Source organism: Sturnus vulgaris, chromosome 5 (genome assembly GCF_052056855.1).
Source record: "Sturnus vulgaris isolate bStuVul1 chromosome 5, bStuVul1.hap1, whole genome shotgun sequence".
In the NCBI taxonomy this organism is placed as follows: domain Eukaryota; kingdom Metazoa; phylum Chordata; class Aves; order Passeriformes; family Sturnidae; genus Sturnus; species Sturnus vulgaris.
In genome coordinates, this window is record NC_142247.1 from 5,853,801 (window position 1) to 5,868,790 (window position 14,990).

Here is a 14,990-nt window from a genome sequence, read left to right on the forward strand (position 1 = left end):
CACTTCCATACCACCTTCCATGCCTCCTTGCCTTTCAAACTCCATTGTCAGGTTTACTCCAGCCTGTGCCCTAAATATCTACATTTTATGAAAGTCTCATTCTTCTGCCCTACCCCTTTTCCATGCCTTCTGTCATCTTGTGCAATGAGGCAACATGATGTTAACCTCCTCTCTCCAAGGTACTGTGTAGCATCCCTGCAAATCAAATGGTGATGATCCAGTTTGGGATTAGGAAATAGAAAAAAGTGAAGGATTCCTTGTTTGCATAAGACTGGAAGAACTGTTGGGGCAGAGCTGAGGCTAGAACCCAGAATAAGTCATGAGACTGCCTGTCATAACAAGAAAGGGGAGATTGCAGCAGCTTCTTTTTCTGAGAAGATTTGTTAAATCTTCTGTAATTAGTTTAGTAAACACTAATAGATGGGACACAAAACAAAATGTTCTCTTCCAGCTTTCGTAGGCTGTGTGGTATCTCTCACAGCCATATGGGATTAATGGTGGCTGTAGGGTAGGACTGTATCATAAAACTTTTATTAAATGTTTTAAAGCCAATTAAAGAGACATTGCCAATTTGAACTTTCTAGGACTTTACAAAGTAAATTTTTTCCATTGTAGTCAAAGTGCCTTTGAAGTGCTAGATTCTGAAATTTTTAACCATTTGAGAAGTAAATTGCTATATATTCTCTGCTGATGCTGAGCCAATACTGTGACAGAAATTCAACTAGTTATGCACAGCACTATTGTGGGCAGACAAGGAATAAAATTATTCAAAGCAGAATTCATTCTTCCTATCTTCTTTCATTTACAGAATATTTTAAGTTTTAACTGAAGTCTCATGAAGTGACATTTTAGACTGGAGGGTTTGGGTTTTCCTACCAATTTGATGATGTGTTTTTCAGATAAGGCTTTCTTCAAACCCTCAAGTCTCCAAACAGAGAAATGAGACCTTTTGCGAGTGTAATATTCATTATTAGAAAATCCATATGTCTGGATTCTTGAATTTCATTAAAAACCAAGCTTCCATTTCAGGTATATAGTTCCCTTTATTGTAAAGTGTAAAATGTCCTTTCTTTCCCATGGAGAACACTCAGCCTACATTTCAAGGAGTAAGCAGCCCATGACAGGAAAAGGATCTGCAGGGCTCAGTGTCCAGGGTAGAAAGGAGATGGGTGGAGGCAGATGCAGTCACAGTTTGCTTTCCTAGGTAGTTTTGTACTTTCAGTCATGTGAGAAATATGAATTTTTGATGGAGCTCAGGATGCACTTGGGTTTCTGGGCTGCAAGCTCACACTGCTGGGTCACATCCAGCCTTTCATCCTCCAGGAGCCCGAAGTCCTCCTCAGGGCTGCTCCCTATCCCTTCATCCACCAGCCTTTTGCATACCAGGGGTGACTCCTTTTCAGTTGTCACTATGATTAAAACTTCAGGATCCTCGATCTTTAAATATGAGCCTGTCAGGGCACATCTTGGCCTGTTGTAGCATCCTCATCCTCCGAGAGGCAAAAGCATCTCTTTGTTCCCTATAGTGCCTTGGATGGGATCTACCTCTGTCTGTGAAAGGGCAGCAGAGGCTGGGGCAGCAAAACCTTTTCCCCCTGCCCAATCCATTTCCAGGGTGCTCTTGGTGCACATCCCCAGCTCTGCATCTTGCAGAAGGCTGACACATCCCTGCAGAGTGCCTGGTGATTTCCTGCATGCTTGCAGGGCTGCTGTGTGCACTTTGGGGAGCCCAAAGGCTGGAGGTGAGCAGGCCTTGGCACAATGTCACCTTCCTGGTCTCACAGCTCATTGCTCACCCGCAGCTGGGACCTGACAGGCTTTTTTTGTCTCTGTTTTGTATAAATCTTCATCACTGTAGCACTTCATCTGATGTGACTAACACGCATGGTTTTTCTCCGTTCTCTCCCCTGAGGAAGGTGGGGGGAGAATTAGTGTGGGCAGTGCAGTATTTCTGCTTCGGTCTGGTTATTTTAGAAACAAACTTAAAAACATATGTTCATTTCAGTTCGTTTATGTGACAGAGACAAGGTCGAAGAGATATGCCTGGAAAGTGTAGCTGAAACCTCCCTAAGAGCTGGGCTGTGTTCAGGGATCATGTTACACGGAGTTTATTGCAGGCTGGTATTTAAATTCACTATAGCCTGCCCCATCATTGTATTTTAAAAATCCCTTTCTTTTACAAATTTCTTCATTTTGTCTCCTTCTCCTATTTGTACTTTTTCCATTTATTTTTCTTTTCAGGACAATTTATTTTTTTTTGAAATATTCTCTGTTCTGCAGAAATCATCATCTGTACTATAGAAACACATTTGTATAAATCTTGATAGCCCATATTTTCTACTCATCTACATCCTCATTGTGTGCATGTTGTGTCCTTGCTCCACAATTCCTACCTAAATTTCCAGTACTGGTGAGACAGACTGTACCCTTGCTGTACCCTTGAATACTTTTGTGTTAATAAGGCAACAATTGGGATTGGCAGAACATGGTGATGGAGGATTTCCTCATGAAGAAGTGAGGATTGGCAAGTCTGGTTTTCATTATTCATCAAAGCAAAAGGAGAGTTTTGTAAATGATGGCGAGAAGAAACCTGAGGAGGGGAGATTTCAGGAGATAAAAACCTGTCTGCATGGGAGGGAGGTGAGGGGACAACTGACTTCAAGCCTCAGCTCAGCTGGACCTGGATGTAGACCTGAAGACTCTGCCTCTGTGAACTCGCTGGCTGGGGCTGCTCTCCTCCTGACCAGTGTTTAAAGATGTAGAAAGTGAGAAGAAAAATGAGAAAACAAATAGTGATTTACTTAATCACGGGAGGAGTGCACCCGAGTGCGATGTAGGAGACAGAAGTTCAAGCCTTTGCTGAAATGTGTCACAAAAAATAATTAAATTTTCTCCTTCATGTTCTCCTCCAGTGCTGTCATCCCTGTGACTGCCAAAGCTCATCCTGCTTCTTACCAGCCTGACTTTCCTTGGGGGTGGGAAATTACAGCCACTCATGTCCTTCTTCTGAGAAAAAGATCCCATAAAATCCTTCCCAACACTTGCAAGAGTGCAAATAAGATTTGAAGAAGATGCTTCTCATTTGATTGTACCTCTAAGCAACTTTTTCTGATCTTTTGCACAAGTATAGTTCAAAGTTTGCATTGAAAAGGGGTGGGGGGGGGAAGGCAAATTGGGATTTTTGGAGGGGTTTTGGTGAAGTCTTGCACTTTTTTTCTGTAGTGATACTATGGAAACTTGATTTGTGGGTCCAGGGAGAATCTAAGTTGTGAAGGAAAAAGCTGAGATTTTTGGTAGGAGCACATAGATTTGAGCACTCTTTTTGACTTTTTCTCCTAGAGATACTGGTGAGGATGTAGTTAATTTTAATAGGAACAGCATCAGTGTATAAACCATGATAAGCCTTCACTAAATGAAAACTGGAAAATGTCTCCTGAACTGCTTTTGAAATGTCTGGATGTAAGTAAAAGGGATCAGAGGCCTGTTTGTTGCTCAGAGAATATATTTGACTCTGGACTAATAAATTTTCCCAGATTTTCTTTAAAAAGTTAGATAAATGAAAGGCCAGTCCCATTTGTAAACAAAGCTGTCTGAATTTATTGCTAAGTAAAAGCATCAGGGGCTTTTGCAGTACTTTCCTCTGTGGCTGAGTGCCGGCACAGTTGCTTTTTAGAAAGCTTAGTGCATATGATTCTTTTTTATTAGAAAATAAACAGAAAAGGCATGCCAATCAGTAGCTTCAAAAGGTCCTTGCTGAAATATCAATGTAAGAGCTGTGCAATAGCCTCCTGATGAAACGGGAAAGCAGACAAATTGTTTTCAGGCTCTGTGGTAGAAAATTGAAGCTCTGGCCAGCTTAGTGAAAAGTTTATTAACCTTCTGGGGAGCCTCCAGAAATTTACCCAACCTACACTGATTTTTTTTACTGTTTTTTTTTTAACTGATTTTTTGGAACCAGGTGAAAATCGGTAGTTTGAGCACTCAAACCAAACAGAAAAGAGGAGGGAGGGACACTCTGAGGATGGGAAATCTTGTACAGACACCTGCAGAAACCAAAGCAGCTGTTTACTGTGTGGCACTTGCAGGAGTGCTGTGCAGAGTGGGAGGAGTGGTTGCCTCACAAGCTTTTGGGTGAGGACATCCTACTCACTCTCCCCCTACCCTGTGGTTGGTGTTGACAGTGCTGCCTAGTTCTGTTCACATTATCTGCCCAGACTAGAGGTCTGTGCAATACAGTAGGAGAGGTCAGGTCTGCATAGGGACCCAGGCTGTATGAGGTCAGCAGCTCCAGAAGTGCCTCTCCAGCTATCCCTAATTGTTTTGCCGTGGCAGTGCTAGGTTCAGCATGGGCTAAGATTCTGCTTTTTGGGCAGGACCTGTAGCAGTGGTCACGTCATTTCAGTGTGGTGTCTGAAGTGCTTTATATGCCATGCCTGTGCCTCCTTCACTTTTTATATAATGTGGCTTGTGCATGGTGTCATTTTACCAGAACAACGCTTCTTAGGCATTGCTGTAACCAGAGATACCCTGACCTTACTGTCACATGCTATTTCTTGTGCCAAAACAAAAAGGTGAGAAAATAGAAACTAAAGGGATATAGCAATTGCCATGTATGTATTTGCATTTCTCTCTCCTGAGCCTGTAAATAATCTAGTTCGTGGCAATGTTTCTGTTTGGGGTTTCTGCCTCATTTCTGCTTGGCAAATGGAGAGGCCTGAGAGGTTTTATTTGCTTTTTTAAGGGAGAGAGAAAAAAGATAAGGGGGGTTTGACTGAGGCTGTCGTGAGGCCAGTGTAGCTGCAGCACACCAGCTGGGAGCATGGCTCACTCTTTACGTGTGCTTAGGGAGCCAGCCAGGTTCCCAGACAGGATGGCAGGGAAGAAAAGGACAGCCCAAAAGGTTATGTGGTCACATGGCTAGATTTTTCTTGGACTGGCCTTCAACCCCCTGTCCCCATCACCATTCCTAGGCACGGCTATCTCTCGAGGCTTATGTAATAAAAGATCTACCCCCTTTTAATTGAAACTGTGTGTTTAAGTAGGTTTCCAGTAAACTAGTGCCTGTGCCTGGACTCTTATTTCAACATGAAGTGAGTTTTTAGTTTGTTTTGGTTTGGTTTTGCTTTGTTTTGTTTGACCTTTGTGTTATTTTAGCTTAAGAAAAACAATTAAGAGCAGGATGCAATTAATATATAATTTTCATATCTCCTCCAAAAATGCATGATATAATGTTCAAACTTGCAGAAAATAATGGTAGACAAAGCTTGGTAAACTTTGGTACCTTTCCAGAAAGGTGAAGAGGAAAAGATTTTTCCTGGACCTGGTTTTTCAAAGTGAACCCCAGGCAGTCTCTGTGCCTCAGTGCACTCAGGCTCCTTCCTATTATATCAGTGTGTGGTGCCTTATAGCAGCTCCCAAGACTTTAGCCTGTGACCTCTTAGAGAACAAAAGCATGCTTCTCTGTACAGAAATTCAAGGATGGGAGCACAGAAATTTCTGGCATTTGAAATTTCATTTCAATGTTCAAATTTTAGAAACATATTTCTATTAAGTAATTAATAGTCTGTTCACACTGAATGAAAATCACAGGAACTTCAGGTTGTTGTAAGGGAAAGTGACATTTTGTGTCCTACCAGATGAGGACTCCTCATAATAGCCCAAAAGCTCTTCTGGAATTGCTGATTGAAGGGACACAGCTTTTGTAATGGTCACCTCTCAGCTCTAAGAGAGCTAATTTCTCTGAAATTTGCTTGCCCACTCTGCCTTTGAACTGAGCATGAAACCTAAGGGATGCTGTATGCCTCCCTGAGTTTTGTGTTATGCATGGGTGGCCGGGCGTTCAGATAAGAGGGGAGGCTTTGCATGCGGGTGCGTCCCCTCTGGATTGTCCCACCGGGCCACCTCGATGGCTGAATGAACAGCAGCTGTTCATTAACAGGGAACAGAGATCTGGCACTGGCCATAGGAAGTAAAAGCCCCAGAGCACACTGCAGTAGCCTTGTTCTGCCTTCACAAAGCTGCTCTCTGTTAAACTGCGGTACCGACCCTCGCTGGCGTACAAATGCCCTTCGTTAGGGTTTGCACGCTCTGTTATGTGAGTCTGCAGTTAAAAAGCGAACCAACAAAACCTGCTTGTGGTAATTGACTGTAATGGCACTGGAAGTCAGTTTAATCAAGGGAAAAAAAAATGATTGGGGTGATTATGCTCAACTGTAGTGCTGGAAGGAGCAGGACAGCCGGGCGCTGAGGTGGTGACTTCACCAGGGACTGTGGAGGAGATGGATTATTTGCAAAATCTCAGCCTGACATGGCTCTCCCAGAATGCAGCCTGCTCCTAAGACACACATCCATATATGTTTAATAAGGTGTTAGAACAGAACCTGAAATATTCATTCACATTCCCCTGTTGTGGATCATTTCAGTGACCATCTGGTGCCCCTTTTATTTTTTTTTAAAGGCGCTCTTGCATCCTGCACATTACTTTCTGTTTACCCTTTGGGCCCCTGCTTGGCAGAGAGCCATGGAATGTGCTTGGTGTCCTGTCCTTTCCTAGCTCAGCAAAACACTGAAGACAGTGCGTAACGATAAGCCATCGTATTTCCGCTCCCACCTCACCAGGAGAGCCTCATCTTACCAGCTGCAAGAGCAGCCTTTGCTTGGAAGGTGGGAGAAGGATGTGAGAGTTTGTACAAATAGTGATTTTATTCCCAGGGAGATTTTTAACACTTGTTTTGGTGGCTTGCTCAGATTTGCATACTTGAGTATAGAACAGCCTGGTATCCAAGTGGTAGGAGAGAGATCTGGTCGAAGAAAAAAATAATTCCTTTCATGGTCCAAGAGTTATTATCTGACACCAAGAGCTGAAAGGCTTCTCAGCTGAGCACATTTTCCATGTGCTAGTGCTACAATTGCAAACCTGCTTGGGCTTTGCAGGGTGCAAATTCAGTTAATTTGCATAGCTGGAAGAAAAGCAGTAACTTTACCCTTTCTGAACTGACCAGTGTGGAAGTCTGGATTTTAACCATAAGAAGAGCTAGCAGCCTTGAGGAATGCCACTGGGAAGTGGAACTCAAGTAATTACCCTGAACAAACAATGAGTTGTGTATATTTCTAGTGTGTTTGTTTGCATGGACATTATTGAGAGAGGGGAAGGAAGAGGAAGGATGGACCTGACACCAACCATATTCAGTTTAGGAGGGAATTCAGAGGAGACTGTGGTTACAGACTGATTGAGGAGTGCATTGAGTCCATTAAAGGAACCTGGTGTAAGTGGCTGTGGGTTGTTATTTTTCACGTGGCAGCAGCCCCACTGCTGTGCTGTGGGCACACTAAGCCAGCAGAGCTGCATCACCTCCAAGAGACACAGGCTGAGACAGCTGAGCCCATTTCCACCAGCACCACTGCATCTCTGACCCAGCTTCTGCCAGAAGGGCTATTTTGTTGAGGGGATGGAGCAGAGATGATTCCCAGGTCCTGAGCAGACCTTGCTGGGCTGGCACAACACTGCTCTATGAATTCTCTGACAAGACAAAAACAGCTGAACCATTTTACGTTTAGTTTGTTTAAGTGGCCTTTTGCAGTGGCGTGACTACACTGAACATTTTAGTCGTCCTTCTCTGGATATCTTTTGCTTTGTCATGTTGATGACGTTCTTCCTCAATTTATTTAGCCAACATATTTTGGCTAACACTGTGTTGAACTCTGCTCCAGGAGGCCACTTTGGTTCAGGTGCCTCTACAGCTTCTCTAGGAAGCAAATCAGGATTTTTCTGGTCAACTAGAGTGCATTTGCATTTGTTCACTATTGTTCCTCTTCCCTTATCTCTGTTTATATTATGTTACCATTCAGGGTGTTCCTGCACTCATCCCTTGTTGGTATGGTGCCCAAAAGTTGACACTCCTGTAAGCTTGTAGTCTACATGTGGTACAAAAAGTACCAGAGAGAGTGGCTAGGGATTGCTATAAAGATCTCAGTGTTGTATTTTGTTCTCCTAAATGAAATTCCTGCTGTAGATCCTCCTACACGCCAAAGTAAGGAATCTGTGTGAAAGTGTCTTCACTCCATGTGTGTTTATTGTCAAAGTCCTTCAAGCTTTGTTTGACTATTTTGATATGTCCAGTTTCTTATCTGATGCTTTCTGGTTACCTTTCCAATTCAGGGACAAAGTCCAAAGAGAGATTGGCATATGCTTATGGAGGGTGGAGTTGGCAGAGAAATTGTTTAGCTCTGCCCCCTTTTAGATTGGAAAGTTGTCCTTGTAAAATAAGCCCAGCTGGGGTCTGAAAGAGAGAGAGTTTCTGAATCTTCCTTAAGTACTATTGTCAGTTCCCAGAGGAATACATCTAATTTTAAATCTGAGGAGCCTGACTGTTCCCTCTTTGGTACCACAGACAGGTGATGGGGCTGGGGCACATGTTCAGAAGGAGAATCAACTGCAGACAAATGTCTCTCGTGACCTGTCCTCAAGGATGTCCAGGGTTCAAGGTCCCCACTCACCCCAGGTGCTCTGTTTCATCCCTACTGCTGGAAAACAGGCCCTTACACCTCTTCTGAGCCTCCCTTCACATGGTTTAAAGATTATTACTTTTTGCTTTAACCCCCCCAAAAACTCCATTGTGGATACTTTATGTATGCTTTAATGCAGAATGTTTGAATTCCTGAGAGAACAGAAGAAAGCCAACTCATGCCTCAGAAGGCAACTCAGAGGCCTTTCTGGCCAAAGACAGAAAATCATACCAGGACAGATTAAAAGCATCTAAGAGTGTCCTGACTGATAGTACTGAACAGGTGGCAAGGCTTGGATACTATGTGAGAGTGGAAGGAATCTGAGAAGGTTTATTGCAAAGAAATTGTTTTTTTCTTAGCAGGTGCTTGTGCTCTGCCATCCATCCAGAGCAGGAGCAGCAGCGATTCTGCAGCCTCACTCAGGTCAGAGTGAGCAATTATAGGTGTGGAAGAGTCAACCATGGAATACCTGAGCACAGCAAGACTGCAGGAGATCTTGTGGTGATTCTTAATGGAATATTTGTAACAGTGTCCAGGCAATTTACATGATGAGTAGTGTAAACAGAGAGGTTATTGGATGAGGAGTGAAAACTATTAGGCAGGAGGTTAGTGGTTGTTGCTTTAACTGGGGACCAGAAAGAAAATCCTCCCTGGGGTCATCAACTGTATTCTCCTGACACTCTGCTAGAGCAGAACTTACCTCAGCTCTCAAGTGGTCCTTCTATCTCAGCTTGAAATGCCTGAAGTGATGGTGATGATTTAGTTCTCTGAGCTATGACATAAGCTGCAAGTGAGTGTCAGTCTCAGAAGATGACTGCATTTCTCAGAGAAGTTTCCTTGAGAACCTTTTCTGGTAGCTAAACAACCCACTTCAAGCTGATTTTTTCACGTTACACCAAAGCTGCAGAAAAATCAATGAAGTGTTCCACAGCCATTGTTTTGATTTTTGAAAATTCATTAACAACAACAACAACAACAACAAAATCATTCTAGTGAGCTGAATAAAGCTGAACTGGCAAATCCCAGATACCCAGAAGAAACAGTGTCCTGTTTATAAGGAAAGAGTGTGGTTACTGTGGTCAGACAGCTGGGCTACAGGCCAGACCATGCCTCCTAAACATATTTTATCTAACCTCATGTCACAGGCAGGATGTGGGCAATGTAAGATTTTCTCTTCTGAAAGGTAAGGGCCATTCACACAGAGCATACCCAGGCATTGCTCCCTTGACAGCTGCTTTGTCTTGCACACATTGAACCTCTACTTCTTCATTAGGGTATCAGAGGAAATTTCTAGACCTGCTGGCATCAGGATTGAGGAAGATGCACCTTGGTGGCTTTCCCTGGGCTGTCAAAGAGGCAAAGGCTTCAGCCAGGACTGAATGGACCCATTCTTCTCAGCCAGCTGTGAACACTTGAGGTATGTCTCACCTAAGCACGGGGTGTGGTTGTAGCACATAAATAATGTGGTCCAGAAATCGTGAGACTGTAGAGTCCCTGGAGAGTCCTTTCTCCTTCCCTGGCTGCTGATGTTGCATAGGGTGGCTGGAAGAAGCCATCAAGGCTCCAGGAGCATCTCTGCTTGGTTGGCTGAAGCTAAGGGATGTCTAGTGGCGGTATTTGAAGATCCAGTTTTCCCTTTAACTAGAGGCATCTAGTTTTTCCACTAGGAAAACTGCTGCAGCTTGCTTGAAAGTGATGGGCAGAGTCAGAAATGAGATTAAAGGTGTCTTGTGTCATTTTTCCCTGTGAAAGAAACTGCCAAATTTAATTACTAGATACAAAGGCAAAGCTCATCTCCCAGTCTCTGTGCAGCAAACCTTGTGATGATAGTGGGGCTTCAATGCACAAAACTGGTGTGAAACTGAGGCAGTCTTCCTGACAAGCCTGATGGGTTCTATTCTGCCTCTCTCTCTGCAAGTGGAGACCCCAGAACATAACCACAAGGAATTTGAGCCTTGTCATTTGAATTTTTTTTATGTGAATACCAAGAATATGTAAAACATTCATGGCTTAGACAATGCAGTGACACCCTGATGTGGGACACAGACATGCAGAAGTCAGTTGCTGTGCATTGATTTTTGCAGTAATATATTACCTCCCCTTGGACAATAATTGGGGCCTCGGTGTCAGGGAAAACTAAAAGAGACAAAACTGTATTGCCTTTATCTAGATGCTAATGTGGTGCTGTGACTAAGGACAACGTATATAACTGTAGATGGCAATGCAAGACAACACAATAAATAAATATTGAAGGGAGATTAAGGAGGTTCACTAATATAATCCTATTTTATTTTAGAATTTACAAATATTTGCCTTGGTGAAAGTTATACAGTTGGTGGTAAGCTTGCTCTGAAGGAATGTACTCACACAAAGACAACTCTGGCAAAATTATCTCTGAGGCTGTGCCAATAGCAGGTAGAGAAACTCAGGTGCAGCTCCCAAAGGGCTGCTCCTCCCTGATGAGGATCATTGCAACAGGCAGACATGGTAATGTATTGCTAAACTGCCTCCTTTTCTTTTCCTCCGTCTAGGAAATGCATCGTTTTCTCAATATAAAGGAACTAATTGCTTATTTTTCAGGCTATTTAACCAAATGCAGTGTATACATGCCCCCCTGGAATGTGCTCTGGGATTGTTGCTGCTGTGATCACAGCAGGGAAGGATTTTGCTGCTCCTGTTGTCAAGTTTTTCTTGTGGCACATTATTAGACAAAGCTGTTTCTTGTTCTTGGATGGTTCTTTTAATGCACTGGAAAACGTCTTCTCTAGCACCTTTGCCAGTTTTCTTTTGAGATCTCCAGATTAACTTATTTGAGTGTTTCTTCGCTATTTCTCAACAATTATTTATCTTTTTTTGTTTCTTTCTCTCTCTCCTATCATTAAGTTTTTTTTCCCCTCCTCAAACTAATGACCATGAGAAAGACTGAGAACCTCTTGCCCTTAACCATATAATCCATTTAGATCAGACTTTTCTCTGCCTTCCTATCCTGTGTGTTCAAGGCCAGTCATCACCTGAGCAAGGAGCACAGGCAGAGCTCAGACTCTTTCTTCAGACAAGCTTTCATGCTCCTGTACTTGGAGATGGATAAAATTCCCCATGAATGTACTGAAGTGGTTTCCTTTTCCATGGATTCACAATGAAATGTTGTTGGGTTCGTTTTAGTTTGTTTTTTTTAAGTTCCTTCCTTCTCACCTCCCGGATGTTTCCAATTTATTATCTTTTCATTTCTTTGAGTTTAACTTGTTCCTATTTAATTCTTTAGGTATTCTTCCTTATTTAACATTTTTGCTAAGACATGCACTACATGTACTGAAATCCAAGAGGAGCAGTTCTGTGGATGGAGGTCGTATTTTTCCCCAGTGAGATTCTCCTTGTCATTGCTATACAGGTGTAAGTAGTTTAATTGCTTTTTTTGTTTGGTTGCTTGGTTGAGTTTTTTTTTTTTGTTGTTTGTTTTGTTTTGTTTTTGGAAGAAGGCAGGGGGAACAAGTAAGGTAGTTGTAAAGCTGCAAGATTTAATTTTGCCTTTTGCTGTTCTGTGGCTTTTCCCAGGCTTGTGAGGTACTGAAGGGCTGTGTGATGGGAAAAAAAAACCCGAAGCCTTTTTATTCATATCAGCAAGTTCTGCAAGGGCTGTCTTGCCATTGTGACATCCCTCACTCATCTCCACCACCTGTCACTACTCTGGGCAGCTGCCAACAGCAAACCCCTGGGAAAGAGGCTCGTGTCCCTCTTATTTGGAAGGAAGTTCTATTTTCTGGCCTTGGGCTGAGTTTGGAAGTACCTTGTTGCTTCTGTGAAGGACTTTGTCATTTGTGACTCATCAGTTTGGATTTCCCGGCTCTTTTGCAGCGCATCACTGCTTTCCCAGCTGTCCTGACAGGCAGATTTAGATTTGCACTTGCAGTGTCTGAGCGATGGAGGGTGGTATTTGTATGCACGATGGCAATCTTTTCTCCTTTCTCATGACATGTCTGCACACACTGTGTGCTTCCCGTGGGCGTGCTGGTGTGCGGGCAGTGTGAGCCCCGGCTGTGTCTGCAGGTGATGCTCGGGACATTGTCCCTGGGCTGCACTCCCAGAGCTGCTTCTCCAGTGGAGCAACAGTGCCAGCTGCTGGCTGCTGCACCTGGCCTGCCAGCCCCAAACTTCCTTCTGAGCCGCCTAAAACACATCAGTGTCACCTTTGCTGACGGTCTGGCTACTTAGCAATAATATCTCAGTTTATTGGTCCTTCTTTCCATACCAAAATAATATTCTGTTGAGCTCAGCTAAGCCTGTTTAGTAACTAGCTGAAGTGTTTCTGTATATTGTTGTTAAGAAGGAAAAGAGGGTGTGGGAGAAGGGAGGAGGGGTGGTCTAAAGGTTTTATTCTGAATTTATTATTCCTCTATGTTGTTAATAAAAGTTTTCTTTGCACCCTTTAAGTTTTAGGCTTGCCTTGCGTTTGCTCCTAATCTAATCCTATCTCACAGCAGAAAATGGGTATATTGAAATTGGCAAATCTAAACCACTACGCCTTTGCTGGCAACATTTCTAATTGTTTAATGTTGGGTTAAAGCGCCGTGTCTCTCCTGATCTCCCAGGGCTGGCTGCTCAAAGAGGGGAGAAGATTTCTGCTCTGAGCAGGGGAGTGCCATGAAATGCTCCCTGAAAATTCTTTAATCATCCAGTTGTGGCAGAAATTTGCCAGCTCTGTATTTGGGACATTCTTATTGTTGTAGCCACAATGAGCTCTAGGAAAAACGAGTTGGTGATTTATGTATTTCTGGACAGAGAGCACACAGGACTTTTGCTCAGAAAAAAAAAAAAAAGACAAGAAAAGAAAAGAGGAGGGTAAGAAAAAGGAGATAATCTACAGCTGTACATGTAAGTGTAGTTTTAATCGAATTTCAGTGAAATGTTTTAATAGCAAAATAATTCATGTTTGTGTTTTTTCTTTGCCCAAGAAGAATAGCAAACGGAAAAGACAAATTTGTCTCTTTAAATTTTTCCTGTGAGAAGAGGGTTACAATGTTTGCAGGAGGTGAGGGTTAAGAGGACACATATATGGGGAGTAGGAAACTGGGGAAGAAAAAAAGTGTGAAAGGAAACAATTAAGAGAGCTTTTCAGAGGATGGATAAAGACAGTGAATGGGTAAAGCAATAAACCTGAGAGAAATGATCAGGGGAATTTTGCAGAGGAAAAAAAAAAAGGAGGGATAAGAGGCAGCCAAACAAACTGAAAGTGAGTTTGATGAGTCAGGGTTTCTGTGGGTTTCTTGCATCTCCCAAAAGGCTATTTTTTACTTCCTCACAGCCACAAATGTTCTTCATTATTTTTGGAACAGAACACGAAAGGAAAACTAATAAATCAGCTATTCTTAAACATACATGACAAGTCCAGGCTGAGGCACAGGTGGACCACATCCACAAGAGGTCTCTTAAATCAAAGTTGGAGAGCTTTGGACAGCCAGCAGGTTTAGCACTGCTTCCAGCCCTCTATTACTCTTTCAATCATGTAGTGTTTGAGGTTTGGATAGGCAAATCTAAACCAGGCAAAAAGAAAAAAATAAAAGCAGAATTTTGATGCTGCCTTGATAGACAGGACGATCAAAACTCCTCTTGTACAACTGAAACCTCAGTAAAGAATTTCTTCTTCTTATCTAATCTAAACCCACATCTTTCAGTGTGTACTGGTCTGTTCCAATGATAATGTCTTGACTTTATATTACTGATGTAAATACTTAAGCCGGTTATAATGCCATTATTTACTATTTTTTAATAGCAATTAATTAAGCAATTAAACAATTTTTTTCCCCAGGAGATGTGGTTGTAATTTTAAGAGTCTTGTTCTAACCACGCACTGATTTGTTTTACTTTCACACAGACAGCTATTCCTCTGAAGCAGTTTGTTTCTCTGAATAAAGGGAGCAGGCTCCGTGCTTTCTTATCCACAGCAGGCCTTTGCCACCGAGACAACCAGCCTCTTACTGAAAACACATTGTTATATGTATAATATATTATGTTTTTAGGGAAAATTAATGGGAGCAGGAGTGAAAAAGCTGAGCAGACCTGATGGAGAGAGGAACGTGAAGGAACGTAGTTCTGCACACAGAGGTGGGATGTGAGGCTGGGGAAGGCAGAGGGCTGTCACTCCCTGTACCAGCCAGAGTTTTCCCTGCGGTGGGGTGGGATACCGTGGGGGCAGATAAGGTGGCTGTGTCTGCTGTCCCTGCCGGCTGAGCAGGGCAGTGGTGCTGGGAGCCACGATGCCACTAGATGTCCCTTGTCACCCGGGTGAGGTAGGCAGCTCATCCCCATCTCTGGGCTTCGGGCATGTGTGATGTGGTGTTAGAAAGAAGCCTGTTCTTTTAGTGTTAAATATGGAGGAAGTTGTTTCTACATGTAAAAAATAAGTCTTGTATCAGCCTGTCATGGATAGCAAGGAAAAAGTTACTTCCGTAGCCACTTTAATTTTTATTGGAAGATACTTACTTCAGCAT

At 42.9% G+C, this 14,990-nt stretch overlaps 1 long non-coding RNA gene across 1 annotated transcript in view; it reads left to right on the top strand.

Annotated features, from left to right (window-relative positions):
* LOC148223519 (uncharacterized) overlaps positions 1–14,990 on the top strand; it is a 107,753-nt gene that overhangs the window by 7,506 nt on the left and 85,257 nt on the right. The window contains exon 4 of the long non-coding RNA XR_015803642.1: positions 8,865–11,895. This is a non-coding gene — a long non-coding RNA (uncharacterized LOC148223519). The remainder of the gene's footprint in view (positions 1–8,864; positions 11,896–14,990) is intronic.